The sequence below is a fragment of the Plodia interpunctella genome, chromosome 17 (assembly GCF_027563975.2).
Source record: "Plodia interpunctella isolate USDA-ARS_2022_Savannah chromosome 17, ilPloInte3.2, whole genome shotgun sequence".
NCBI lineage: Eukaryota > Metazoa > Arthropoda > Insecta > Lepidoptera > Pyralidae > Plodia > Plodia interpunctella.
Genome location: NC_071310.1, coordinates 1,479,365 through 1,492,826, shown reverse-complemented (window position 1 = coordinate 1,492,826; position 13,462 = coordinate 1,479,365). Strand labels below are relative to the sequence as shown.

Genomic DNA, 13,462 nt, shown 5'->3' with positions numbered 1-13,462 from the left:
GCCTGTACGCTTCTCTCTCTCATCTGAGCGTATTCCCGGTTCCTTCCATATTCGTTGAGTGTTGGAGCCCAGGGTTTGCTTCCCTATTTTCGTCTCCACTTCGCACGGTCATCGGCCACTTTGCAAATTCAAATTCAAATCATTTATTCAGAAATTAGACCTGCACAGACACATTATCACGTCAATTTTTACATTAAATAGTGATTTCTCACAAGCTACAAACTACTGGCATTTCGGAACGACCACTGCTGGGAAGAAATGCCGAAAGAAACTCATTTGAACAGTATTGGTCCCTATCATGCCAGAAGGGCTTACCATTATTGTTTCTTACAACGTTTTTTTCTAATAATATATCAATATTTCTTGCTCAATAGTATTAAAATATCGTGAAAATATTATAAATCACGTATTCTATGATATTATAGTGGAAGCTAAGTATGATATTATAGCGGAGGCACAGCAGTTACTTTAATTGCTTCCCGATTCTTGTTTTACGATCAAACTATTGTATGGTTTGAAAGCTTAATGTAATTTGCTGCTTCTCCTCCTACCCAGAACGTAAAATTCAATCAAGGGAAATTTCTGTAAATTAAAGATTATTTTTATAGACAGAGATAAGCAGCATCTTTAACCAATTCATCATAAAAAGTATAATATAAAAGAAAAAAAGTAATTCACAAAATACAGATTTGACTTAAATTATATTTTAAATCATTGAATTTGTTGACGTTTATATTTTAGATAATTATAATAATGACTGATTTTTACTTCAATTATTTTTTCTGGATTACAATATTCCACACTAAATGTTTATATAACCAAACTTAAGATACGCAAGACACGTGAATTTGATAATACGTAATTATTAATTTTCATTTAATTACGTATTTTTATTATTTACCCTTAACTGCAGTAGTCACTCGAAAAATTTGCAATAGAATAATCAAAACGAGATCGTCACGTTCAAGAGCGTAGCGGGCAAACAAATTTTAAAATTCTCGATATTTACACGGGCTGGACATAGATTCACAATATCATAATGTCGATATCAGTCCATTTGCATAATTAGTTCAGTTAGCTTCAGTTATTTTCAATTACCCATATTTGATTAATAATAATCTATATCTACCTACAGTAATTATGATAGTACTCAAACATACAAAATCAATATTTTATCGTGCCAAATGTTTTGCCGAAGTTACAAAAATCAACTTTCTGAGAAAGTAAACATTTGGAGATTTCGAGTTTTGTTGATACTAAATGGATGTTTCATTACCTAGTTTCAAATAATTATCTTCTTTTATCTATTTCCATGTAATTGTTATTACAAATTGCGCTTACATAATATGCATGCAAATGCACAGGCAATAAATTCTCCATACGTTAACGGGTGAAAATGTTTTTCGTACCCTGAAATATATTTTTTGAACATAATTGTCACAGTTGCGTTCAAAGCACACGAATGCAAAATTGACCACCGCGCGTCCACTAACGCAGAACTGAGCGTGAACACTTTACATAACACCGCTCTTTTTTACCACGAGTAAAAACCCTACAACTGTATTTGGCTTGTCAACGCGCTTGCCATAAATCATTTTGACATTAAAGTTGGTTTCATATTTAGCCCCTGCGAAATTTATGGCGACACGCAATGAACAATACTTTTGTTAGTTTAAACCAGTTTCAACTACATCCATCCAGTTTGTTTTGCTTTTGAATTGGGTTGTTCATAGCTCTATAGCTCTTGTTGTGTTTGGGCTATCCCCAAAATTACACTAAAATTATTTTGCGTTTTTCAACTTATTTTTCTTATAAGAGGCTTTTTAAACACAAGCCTTTTTTATAGATACTTGTACAGAGAAAAGAAATCTGTGGTCAGTAATGTGAAGAAAAACTACCAAGCAAGTGGGTTCTTACGAATGGCAAAAGACGGACACGTCTACGGATGCGCTCGAGTGACGAAATGAATAAGTTCAACAAAGGATGGCGCGATATAACACTGGACCGAGTGTCGTGTAAGAAAGAGACAGGCCTATGCCCAGTTCTGGGACAGAAACGGCTATTAAATAACAATAAATAATAAAATAACTTACCTAAGAACGTTGTAATATGCTGACGAATTCGAAAAACACTGTTAAAAGTGTTTATAACATTTGTGTTTATATCATTCGCAGCGGATCCTGCCGGATTTCCTATTTCGATAAATTGACCGATCGGCTGATACGCCGAAATTCGGAAATTCATGTTCTTTTTTATTTATATTTAAATACCTCGTGAGAATTATTATGAAATAGGCTATTCTACAGTCAAAGTAGACACTTTTCGACGACCCCGGTGGCGCAGTGGCAAAGTCCTTGCCATATTCTTCAAATAGTAAATCGCCTAATTACTAATCTAATAATCGTAATCAGACGATTGCGTAAATACCTACCTTCTTGCATTTTATTTTCTACCCAGTCGATAGCCAATATAGCTTAGTGAAAAAAACCACCCAATATTTCATAAAATCTTTCAACTGATACGATCTGACGTGACCAACACGGCGTGATGTTGGATCTAAATTCAACATATCTCCGTCAGATATAAACGTATAACTCACTGTATCGAGGATTGTAGACATATTCTATCGGCGGCGACGCGGCGTAATCTCAATTTTATTATTGAGTTTTCCATATCTGACATCGTGTGTGACAGGCAGATATTTTATACCATTTGTCATGAATGATAAAATGACAGATTTGCACATAACCATCAAGAAAGAACGAAGTTTCAGTGGAGCAGTCTCCACTTCCATCTGAATCCTATGCTATCATTTTAACCTCTACACGACACAAACCTTATCATTCAACTGGTAATCCACATTTCTATACTAATATTATGAATGCAAAAGTATGTCTGATCCACTTCCGCAGAGAAAATGCCAAGCTGCGGGCACAAACTAGTTCACTATAAGTGAAAAAAATGGTGCAATACTAGAAAAACATTTGATAGGATTAACTTGTAAACTTGTATCATATGAGTAAATATAATCTATGATACCTAATAGAATTTCCAGTAAGTACTCCATTGATGGCTAAACGTTACGATATTCCGTGATGGAAGTGGAAGAGAAATGGCCACGTCAGGTGTTTTACGACTGGTCGTAAATGTGTTATCACCGGGTTGAGCGCTTGTTGATCCAGATAGCCTTGTTTTTTTTTACATAACCGCGCTAAAACGGCGTGTTGTGTTTTCATAAATCACGTATAATCAGATACAGTATCACATCTTTTTCCCTTACGGAGCGGACAAAGCCAAGAGCAGCGAAACTTGCACTTGAAAATAATTGAGAATATTGAGATTAAATAGTTTAATATTGTTATCCGAACAACTATGAGAAAAATCTAATATATATAGAAATATAATAAATAGAATGAAAATTGATGAACACACATATATACATCAATGACGCATATTTTACCGATAACAATAACCTAACCATGAAATTTAACAAGAATTGTAGAGAACTAAATTTGAAAACTGTAATATTAAAAAATAATTTTTCAAATAGATCCAGCAGTTTTCGTCTTCGCTTAATCGAGTAACATACATTAAAAAAAACGGGTAGCACTCCAGGAGTGCCGGCTGAAGTGAAAACTTGAATAATATTAACGTTATAACGTTGTGCATTTTTGACGTCTTACGAATTTTCGATCATTGTCACGTGTCCTGACGCGAGTTTAACATTTTCCACCCATCACAAAAAGTGCACAACGCCGCTTAGAAGTTTTCACTTCAAAAATAGCGACGAAATGAGAATCTCCTCTTACCACAAAGAAGAGAAGAAAGAAAAGAGAATCTCCACCATTTTTTCCGAAAAAACAAAAACTTATCGGAATTATTTCACCCTTAACGCGCGAGTCAAGCTGTTTTTAATACTAATAAAGAATAAAAACTGTAATTATAAATACACATCGGCACGTGTCTGAGTCGTTGAGATCGATGAGGCAAACAAACACGAATAATTACTTGATAAAATATTCAGGATGGGATTTAACTAGTAATTACGGTTGTGCAATACTACTCCAACTCATTCTTATAATCCATACTAATATTATAAATGCGAAAGTCTGTCTGTCTGTGTAAACCGCTCGACCGATTTTGATTAAATTTGGTATGCATATAGTTAAAGATCCACTTTCAAACATTTTCAAAAATCCCTCCAATTACTAAAACGGCGGGTGAAAATTTGTATGAAAATCAATTTCTGTTTCTGCGAAAGCGGTCGCAGAGAAATTCACGCGGGCGAAGCCGCTGGCAAAAGCTAGTGTTTAATGCTGTAATTTATTCCTTTTATAGTTTTAGTGTGTTAATATATCCCTTTGCCCAGCAGTGGGACAAATCAATAGGCTAACAAATAATATACTCAGAAACTTTCGACAGACAGAAAACTTTCGATTATTATAAAATGATACAACTTGCAACCGGTTTATCACAGTTTCTTTAGCACCTTCACAAGTTTATATATTGGTGCACACAACACTTCACAACTTTTAACAATGTATTATTATAAAACTAGAAATGGAACTAGAAATAGAACTATAAATTGAACTAAAAATGGAACTAGAAATGGAACTAGAAATTGAACTAGAAATGGAACTAGAAATGGAACTAGAAATGGAACTAGAAATGGAACTAGAAATGGAACTAGAAATGGAACTAGAAATGGAACTAGAAATGGAACTAGAAATGGAACTAGAAATGGAACTAGAAATTGAACTAGAAATACAAAGTTAGATATAAAAAAAAAAATTCAGCATGCATTGCTGGTCTGACAAGAAAACGACAAACTGAAAGATTTAAAAGATATCGGCAAGTCGACTAAATTAACAACCATCGATTAATAACGAACAGATACCCTCATCCGAGTTAGTTCTCCAATTAAATCTTCTTGTAATCGTTTCCTGCCAAATTGATTGCCGCGTTTCCGATTGCAAGCCCAATATCCTATTAGATGGTGTATTCTATTACATATGTAACTTAATTATAATGTAAACATAGATATAATATTCGTTACATACCGAATGTTAATGGTTTTGTTATACATGTCACACATATTTTTTAACTTATCTGGAATCGAATCGAGATTTTATTTTCAATACGATAGTAATTCTGCAAATGCAAAAGTTTGTTACGTTTTCATGGCTAAAACACTGAAGCAATTTTGGTTGAAATTAGGTAAAGATGTAATTTAGGCTTGAGGCTATGATTTTTATAAATCTCATAAGGATGCAATGTGTGAAAGTATGTATTAATAATACGCAGCATGATATTTAGCTGCAGGATTTACCGGGGTTGGGTTGTTGCTACTACCTTAAATTTAGACCTACCTACTTATTAACTATCTCACAGTTATTTTAACCATGTAAAAAGAAAGTAAACATTTCTCAGAAAATTCCTCAACTGTTAAAATTCTATAAATCTTGACACGAGCATTGCGAATGTGACGTAGTATTTCATTCATCATTGTAAGTAAAAAAGTACACTAGGTTTTCTTCTGTACGCGAAGATGTTCTATCTATTTTTATATAAATCTATGGACGAGGAACGTCCTGTAATGCTGGAATAATGGGAATCTTTTATTATTCGTTTACGCAATCAGATTTCCTGAGAATTCTCACGTGGCCGGGAATTTTCCATCGAATATCAGACTTTTCCAACATTGATCGTAAAATCTGCGGATTGAGTATCTTCCAGTTTTAGATGTAAAGTTCTTTTGTGTCATTAGGTACATCGATGTGTTTGCGCCCGGTCGTAAATTGGATATAAAAGATTTTTATCCCGCGTAAGTACACAAATCAAATCAAATTATTCCTAAATTAATTTATTTAAAAATTCCATACAATTTTTCTGTGCATGTGCTGGATACGCGTTCTGTGTGCATGGGCCTTTATAAAACTTTCAAAGGAGTACACAACATTGTACACACTGACACAATAGCAGAGTTACATTTTATTTCGAGATCTCGTCTAAAAATAGCGTCTCAATATACGACATGCTACCCTTGACAATAAACTTGAACACACAAATTTCACTCCCACGTCTAACTTTGGTTACAAACAAACAGACATACATGTTGGTTATTACACGCTAAAATTATGCTGATGAGGCAAACAGCGACATACGTTATAAGTTGTTAACTTCCTATGTTCTTGTTAGCCGGCGTCCTAACTGAGCGATGGAAAGCTCCACGACGCGGTGCGATATGTGTATTAGAGATTACAATGATATTAATGACCACAAAGTAAATAAATACCATTTTATTTTACACTGTTGATAAAACTTGTTGCAAAAATAAGCAATAATGTTTAATATTCTCTAAATAAATGCACACATCCAGCATGGTCCATGAAATTACTATTAAATGTAAACACATAAACTATGAAATGAAGCAACATTACAAAAGAAATAAAATAAGTGTTTATTCTTATTATATTTTGGGAATATAAAGAACTGACCACAAGTGTCCCAACTTTTGTACGAAAAAGTGAAATGTTATGAAAATTATTATGCATACATACATTTTATATAGGCGCGTGGTGCCGCGTCGCCATGCCGCATTTGTCGCTCATCTAGGACCTCGCTTAGATTAAACTCAGTCGAAGTTTATTTTGTAACTACGTCCCCAGACTTAATAATGTGAGATAGGAAATTGCGAAGCAATTACCGTTGAAACAATTCTACTTAAGATTTAGCGGCTGTGATGCCCTAAACCCAAAGTTTGTAAAAAACAAAGAGTCACCAATTTTCAAGATTTCACTCTGATTTGTCTGAGGTGAAGGGTCTTTAGGAATGTTGTGGTTTCCTATAAGCTGTCAAGGTTTTGAATCCTGCCGCTTCGTTTGACATCTACAGGAGGTAATGGAGTGTGAAAGCTACTGTACCACGTCTTTACTTTTTACGGGGTAAACAAAGTCTTAGGAGACGACAGACATTGTAGACTAAATGTTCATGAAACTAAATAGCTTTACGAGCGCTCTCACAAAAGGAATTCTCAGGACGAATACGTGAAATATATCAAAGATTTGGGATAAAGAAATGAAATTATTTATCAAAGTCTGCAAAAATTGCAGCCGAAGATGGCCACCCGACGTCACTGCGAAGTTTAAGCATGCTCGCCCGTACCCCTCAAGGGGACTTTGTCAAATGAATGGTCAAATGTCAAACGTCAAATTCGTGAAATGAGCACTTTGCTGAGTACCTCGGTACTATCAGCCAAGATCGTAGTATAGACAAAAAAAAAACCAAAGCGCCACCAGCCTTATTATGGACTAGCTGATGCCCGCGACTTCGTTCGCGTGGCCGAACAATTTTTGGTAAGGAATCAAAATTATTGGAGAAATTTAACAGAACTGTAAAGACAAAGCGTAACGATACCTATACAGAAGATGCTCATACGACTGAAATCTATATTTCCTACAGTTTAGCTGAACCATTATAGCTCTTCTTAAAGTGTTCCATATATTTGTTTTTTTTACCTTAACAGAAAATGCTCATTAGGCTGAACAACTTTTGTTAAGTCGTTATTTCTATATTCCCTATAGTTTAGCTGGTCCATCATGGGTCTACATCAGGTGTTCCAGATCTTAAATTTCATACCTCAACAGAAAATGCTCATCAGATAAAATGTAGCCTATGTGTTATTCTACTTCCTGGGTGTCCCTTAGTGGCCTCATACCTCGTATAAGATCTATATAATAGGTACTTATTCTTTGCCAGCCGATCATCTAAATAAATTGGAGGTATGATTGCTCTCAGCAGATTCCTGCTCTCGGGGATTTGTTATTGTCTTTTGATAGAAAAGAGCTATTTTTCAAAGTAATGAAAGACTGAGTATCCGCGTCGAGATTGGACAATATCTAGGGGCTATTCATAAATTTCTCTTTTTAATGATTGACCAACAATCGATTGTTGTATCCGTTATAACGTCTTTATATTTGTAAGTCACATTAAAATTAACATAAAAATTAATTGATTGATGTTAAGAAAAAAAATACTATATGGTTTAAGCCCGCTGTTCTATATATATGTATATATATATGAAGTCATGGGAGTCGAGTGTGTCATGCTCACTCAAATGGTCAATCTGGTGGTGGCGTCGTGGGCCGGGTCGTGAGGTTCCCTCTATTATGGTTGAGCTACGCGATGGCTGTCCCATGCGTCAACTCGTGAACGGGTGCTGCCAGAGGGAACTGGTCATCTCGTTTCTCATATATTTTCATGTAAGTTAATTGTGTTTCACATCGATATATATATATTATAATCAGCACTCGGATCACAATCATAACCTGTTTTGATATACCTTTTGACTATGTACATTATGTACTTTTATATATTATTAGAAAGAAAAAAAAAAACATTGTAAGAAACAATAATGGTAAGCCGATCTGGCATGATAGGGACCAACACTGTTCAAATGAGTTTCTTCCGGCATTGACGAGAAAAAGTGCCTGTGAAGGTCTAAATTTTTGAATAAATGATTTGAATTTGAATTTATATGTATCTTTCTTGTTTCAATTTTACAAATAAGTTTTTTTTTTAATTTAGAGCCCCTTGGTGGCCCGTTGCTGGCAAAAGCTTCCCTCAGTTCTTACTAACAAGCAAACAAGATTATTATTGTGACTTCACACATTTATTTATCTACCTGAGTCTTCCGAACCTTAAAATGAATTTTGTATTTTAATCTTATTACCCTTATAACAAATTAGATGTTGACCGGGTCTTCGCTCCAGTGGGAATTTTGAGATAAAATATAGCCTCTAGCAATCTTGGATAATGTACCTTTCTAATGGTGAAAGAATTTTTTAAATCGGTTCGGTAGTTTCGGATTACTATTACGGTCTAGACAATAATTTACACGATTATTTCTATATAAAACGTTATGGCAACAGCAGCAAAATATAAAATCAAATCGAGAAGAAAGTCGTTTTACAAATAAAGATTCTCTGGTGAATAAACATCTTTTAAAATGTCAAAGTGTAACATTGGCTTGCAACATAAGGCGCATCGCACACTGGCTGACGAGTTGGCAGCGTATTCAATAATGTGTAAAGCGCAGTTTGGCGCGGTGCCTGCACTCAACTGTCACGCAAATCCGGATCGAACCAGTTTATACGACGAAATATTTACTTAAATGAATTTTCGATGTCCAAACTGCCATTCGAATTTTGAATTTTTATCTCCTATTGAGCTATATTTGTGCCAAAATAAAAGTGAAAGATATAAGCCTATTAAAATGTTCTTTTCGTTTGAAACTTTTTCTATATTTTAGTCAATATTTCTCACATAATCGAAATTCGTCAGTTTTATCCAATTTTTTCTGAAGGTTTAACAATGTTTATTTACAAAAAATCGCCGTCAAAATGTACGAGCGAACGCGTCAACTTTTTCGTTAGAAAATTTGCTTAGAACCATAGAAAATAATTAATGAAACGAGCTTCGATTGCATGAGAATCGGGCCCCTGGTGAGACAAAAACACTACTTAATTAAAACCAAACTTTTATAAGGAAATAGGTACATGATTACTATACTATACTATTCACGTCAAAAAATACAAATTGTTCTCAAAGCTTAGCTTGTAAGCTACACAGAAGATACACCGGAAGGTATTTCACAGAATATTTTTCTATTATTACAAGCTTTTATTTAACTTGTATGATGTTCGGGTGGAGTCTTTTAACTCAATTTTGAAGTAGATATCTTCAAACGATTAAGCTAAAATTTTGTACACATGTTTAGTCTAGATGACAATGCATTAATATGATAATTATGCTCTGATGGGGCATGGACCCGGGTATGGCTCCTGACGAGAGAACTCCTCAACGGTTTACAGCACGAACATATTTTTTTGTTTTTTTGTCTTGAATTAATTCATTGAATTTGAATTGACATTGAATACAATGAGATCTCTCTGACGTCAACAAAAGTTTGTGTCAAAAATTACAATTTCGTAAAAAAAAAAATATATTTGGTCGAATACTAAAGCGATTTCAATTAAGACTAAGCAAATACCAGCCCCTTAAGTTAACTAACAGAAAATAGTTGCCAACTCACTACAAATTCCCCTCGAATACCTTTTCTCAATTGGTCGCTCTTTTTCGAGTAATCCTTGTTGGCGGAGGGAATTACTCAAGTGAAGTGAGCAGTAGGCACGGGAAATTAAATGGACATATTCATCTAACCACTTCCAAAGTGCTGATCAAGTGTTTCCTTGGCATTTGAGGAAAGAAAAGAGACGGAAGTACGTCGGACATTCATGAAAGATTATATATATATAAAGACAAATCACACAGATTGAGCTAGCCCCAAAATAAGTTCTAGACTTGCGTTATGGGATACTAACTCAATAGTATATTTTATATCAAATACATATATCGATCAAATATAAATATCCAAGACCCGGATCAATCAGAAAAACATCATGTTCCATCATGACCTGACCGGGGATTGAACCCTTGGATCTCTCGGTTCAGTGGCAAGAACTTTACCACTGTGCCACCAAGGTCGTCGAGATTTTGTAACTATTCCACAGATATAAGAGCATTCTTATATCTGTGAACTGTTCGAAGTTTTGACAGAATTTTCAAAAAAATTAATTTCACGTAGTTTAACTATTTAGTAGAAGCGGTGATGGTGTAATGGTTAAGACGCCCGCCTGTGGATCGAAAGGTCACAGTTTCGAAACCTACTCGTGCCACATGAGTTTGTATACCAGTCTGACTCATGTATAGTAGTTTTCATCGACCACCACTTGCTTCCAGTGAAGGAAAACATCGTGAGGAAACCTGCACACTGGTTGATTATTAACTTGTGTGTAAAATAGAGAAGGCAAACCACTCCATTAATAATGCCAAGAAAGTTGTTGTGTGTGTTTCATTCCACGTAATGACCACGACCCTCAGCCATGAGGAATACGACTATGAAGAAGAATTATTTAGTACTAGCGACCCGCACTAAAACCGTAATGAAAGTTGCCTATGTTACTCCCGAACTTTTCGTCTGTCTCTTTGTCAAATTTCATTAAAATCCATTACTTGTTTAGTTTATTCATTACAAACAAAAACACTATCTATTATTTTGATAATCCCAATCCCAACTAATATTATAAATGCTAAATATTATAATGTGAGGAAATACAACTTTTATTTTATTTATTTATTCAAATTTTGTCATTTTTAATAATGATGTAAATTCGTCCTCCTAATTTTTAATATATGTATAAGACCTATATTTGTTAATTGACGTCCTTGGAGAAAAGGCTGCGGTGAAGTTTGCTGCGCCACTTCTTCTTCTTCTAAGTGATGTATATCATCCTAAATTGAATAAAGAATTGTGAATTTGAATTTGAATTCGAAAGTAAGTTTGTTTGCTTGTTTCTTCTTCACGCATTATCTACTGGACCGATTATTATTATTAAATTAGAAAATAACCTGTAATAACACATAGGGTACTTTTTATCCCGAAATTCCTACGGGAGCGAAGCCCCGGGGCGCAACTAATATTATATTATATGGATTAACTTCCCTGTGAAATAATCACTAAATATTTTTTGTTTTTTATGAAAACGAAGTAACAGCACTGGGATGCCAGTTTCAAAAATTGTAGAGCGGAGATTGAGATTATATTCAATTCTGATCTGAACCACGTCTAGACCGTGATCTAATAACTCCAGCCTTAACCTAAAACGAATGTCATGCAAGTTGAATTTGAATAATTTAAAAAATATAGCATTGTTTTTGTTGTGCAAGCGTTTTATTGCTATATAAAATTCGTGAAAAATAATATATTTCTTTGCCACAGATTTATTATAATCAGTATATATTCAGTATATAATATAGTAGCTTTTGCCCCACAACTTCGTATGTGAGTAAAAATCCGTTTCCCGTGGGAATTTCAGGAAATCCCTTCTTAGTGTTCCCCTACACTGTCCTAGGAACCTACACAGCAAATTTCAGCTTTCTAAGCCCAGTAGTTTCGGCTGTGCGTTGTCTGTCAGTCCGTCACTCAGTAACGCAAGAGTTTTTTACATATTGATTGATATTCTGTGGTTTTAAATTTCGTTTATTGGAAACTTGAAGTCATCTTCGAATAACCAGCTTTTTTATCATGTACCGATTTTATAATATCAATAATGGCTGTGCCGCTGTGCTTTGTTTGAATGCGGTTTTAAATAAATAAAAATTATGTAAGAAACAAATATTTATTCTACTTCAAAACTTCTTGAAACTTGTCAATCTCAGTTAATTCAAAAGTTTGAACTAATCTTTGGTACAGAACTGATTAAATAACAAATATTTCTTTATATTATGTTAGTCACAAAATTAACGAACCCTTATTTGAGTTTTCATATTAAAATGATTAAAAAAAAAATAAGCTAAGCTTTTATTATAAACTAGTTTTTTTTATTATAAAGCTAAGCTTTTATTATAAACTAGTCGCACGCTGGATCTTCGCTCTCGTGGGAATTTCGGGATAAAAGGCACCCTATGTGTTATTCCAGGTTATATTCTACCCGTGTACCAAATTTCATAACAATCCGTCCAATAGATTTTGCGTGAGAGAGTAACAAATATACACAACTACACAGCACACTACGGTCTTTTGCATGCATAACAAATTTCATCAAAATCGATCCAGCGGCTTAACCGTGAAAGCAGAACAGACAGACTAATAATATTAGTATGGATTCAGCACACAGTATAAATCACGATAATTGTACCAAGTCCCTGCTTCGGTGCGCTGCAGCTACCACGTTATTGATGTCGATAGATTACGGCCTTTGTCGTAATTACCAAGCACCAATATGCTAGGCTGTCTAGAATTCGCCGCAAATGTGTGTATTTATGGAAAATTACTGAATAAATGATAAAAAACAATTGCAGTATACACTAATATCAAGTACTTTTTTAAAAGCCTTATTAAAAAAAAATCTTAGTTAACTTATATTGTATTCCGGTCATCATCATATCGTGTGTGTCATAGCTGACACTGGTGTTAGATTTTAATCAAGTCGCCTAAAGGCATCTGACATGACTTTTTCAACTACTTACCTCCATCTAGGGGCAGGTAGTCGCATACACACTAGTGAACTAAACTGTCCACCAGTGTGCAGGTTTCCTCACGACTTTCGTTGTTTTCCTTTACCGGAAGCAAGTTGTGATCTATGAAAACTACTACAAGTCAGATTGGTATACAAAACTCATGGCTGGAGTAGGATTCGAACCTGGGACCTTTCGATCCACAGGCAGGCGTCTTAACCATTACACCACCACCTCCTCATTTCATTTCTTCCAATGGAATCTTGTTGCAACTCGATTTTGAAGTATGAAGTACTTCAAAATCACACTAAACTTGGTTGAAAATTATATGTAATTTTCGACCAAGTTTAGTGTGGATGACACTGTATTATTATGATATGCATGA

General features: G+C 34.6%; 1 protein-coding gene across 3 annotated transcripts in view; it reads right to left on the bottom strand.

Annotated features, from left to right (window-relative positions):
• Window positions 1-13,462, bottom strand: part of side-VII (sidestep VII) — a 296,254-nt gene that overhangs the window by 199,513 nt on the left and 83,279 nt on the right. Inside the window, exon 1 of one of the 3 annotated variants that reach the window (XM_053757667.2) lies at window positions 2,094-2,126. The exons of the other annotated variants lie outside the window; for them this stretch is intronic. The gene's annotated coding sequence lies outside the window, so the exon portion shown is untranslated. Of the gene's footprint in view, window positions 1-2,093; window positions 2,127-13,462 lie in introns of those variants that run through there. 3 annotated transcript variants of the gene reach the window in all.